Here is a 2,019-nt window from a genome sequence, read left to right as displayed (position 1 = left end):
AAGGGATACTTGTTTCCACAACCTCACCATGTAACACACCTGTACTACCTGTGAAAAAGGAAGGAAAATTTGATAACCAGGGTAAACAAATCTATAGGTTTGTGCAAGACCTGAGAGCCATCAACAAATTTGTAATCCCCAGGTTTCCAGTAGTACCTAACCCTGCTACTGTTCTTTCCTCTGTTCCACCCACATCTGAATGGTTCTCTGTAATAGATTTATGTTCTGCCTTCTTCTCTATTCCAGTGCATGAGGATTCCCAGTTCCTCTTTCCCTTTTCTTTTCAGGGTTGTCAGTTAACCTGGACTCGTCTTCCCCAAGGTTATTGTGAAAGCCCTACCCTGTTTTCTCAGTTTCTGAAAGCTGATCTTGATTCCATAACTCTCCCCTGTGGGTCTGCACTAGGTCAGTATGTGGATCACGTGTTAATTGCCAATAAGACTAAGGAAGATTGTAGAACTGATACTCTGCATGTGTTAAAATGCCTGGCTGAAAGAGGCCATAAGGCCTCCAAAGCCAAATTGCAATTTGCTAAACAACAGGTTCAGTACTTGGGACATTTACTTTCAGGAGATGGCCGCCAGTTAACACCTGAGCGGATCTCACAAGTACTCTCCATTCCTCGCCCATTAACCAAACATCAGGTACGCAAATTTCTGGCTGCTGCTGGATATTGCAGACAATGGATTCTTAATTTCTCTGTGCTCACCAGACCCCTGACTGAGCTACTCTTAGATGCAGCCTCTGATCCTGTGGAATGGTCTACAGATTGCGAATTTGCCTTCCTTTCTCTGAAAACGCTTCTCTCACAGCCCCCAGCACTTGGGTTACCCGACTATCTGAAACCTTTTACCCTATTTTGTCATGAGCAGGATGGAATTGCATCAGGGCTTCTCTGCCAACCCTTTGGGTCCACACCCCGCCCAGTAGCTTATTTTTCAGCAACCCTGGACTCAGTAGCCCGTGGGTTTCCACCCTGCCTACGAGCAGTTGCAGCTGCTGCTGAATTACTTGAAAAAGCTCAACCTATCGCATTAGGACAGAGTGTTATCCTACAGGTCCCCCACGCTGTCTCTGCTCTCTTGCAGCGACACCGCACCCAGCAGAAGTCAGCAGAGCTGGTGTTTGCAGACAGATCTCAGGATAACTTGGCTGAGACTTTGGTATGTTAAAGAAGACAATTAATTACCAAACTATCTCAACAAACTGTATAAAAAGGCCTGAAAACTGATTCTCAGGGCTCCCACTTCTCTGGAAGCTGGAAGCCTGCGTATATGCAAATAAACTTTCCTTTTGGATCTCTCTCTTGCCTCACTGCTTTGACCTCCAGCCTCGGACCTTTGGGGAACTCTGTACCCCAGGGAAAAGTGGCTTCCCCGACACTAAGTAGCAGTGCAGCAGAAAAGGACATGGGGATTACAGTGGATGAGAGGCTGGATAGGAGTCAACAGTGTGTCCTTGTCACCAAGAAGGCTAACGGCACATTGGGGTGTATTAGGAGGAGCATTTCCATCAGATCTAGAGAAGTTATTATTCCCCCTCATTTGGCCCTGCTGAGGTTTTAAGAGGAGGGCGAGAGGCTGCTCTCAGTAGTGACAGACGGCAGAACAAGGAGCAATGGTCCCAAGTTACCAGGACGTGGAGGGAAGGTGGAGGTTGGATATGAGGAAAAACTCTTTCCCTGGGTGGTGGTGAAGCACTGGAATGTGTTACCCAGAGAGGTGGTGGAATCTCCATCCCTAGAGGTTTAAAGTCCTGGCTTGACAAAGCCAGGACTAGGGTGATTTAATTAGGGTTGATCCTGCTTTGGGCAGGGGGCTGGACTCGCTGAGGTCCCTTCCAGGCCTAGGATTCTATGATTCTAACCCAGGGGTTCTTGAAATGGGTGGTTGGGAGCCGTCAGCCCCCACACAAGCCCTGCTTTGCCTCCAGTATTTATGGCTGGTTCATTATCTAAAAATGCCGGTAGTGGAGACGGGGGGAGGCAGGAGGAGGTTTGCTGTGGGAAAGGGGCTGCGA

This window comes from Carettochelys insculpta, chromosome 32 (genome assembly GCF_033958435.1).
Source record: "Carettochelys insculpta isolate YL-2023 chromosome 32, ASM3395843v1, whole genome shotgun sequence".
NCBI lineage: Eukaryota > Metazoa > Chordata > Testudines > Carettochelyidae > Carettochelys > Carettochelys insculpta.
Note: the sequence above shows the minus strand (reverse complement) of the source record.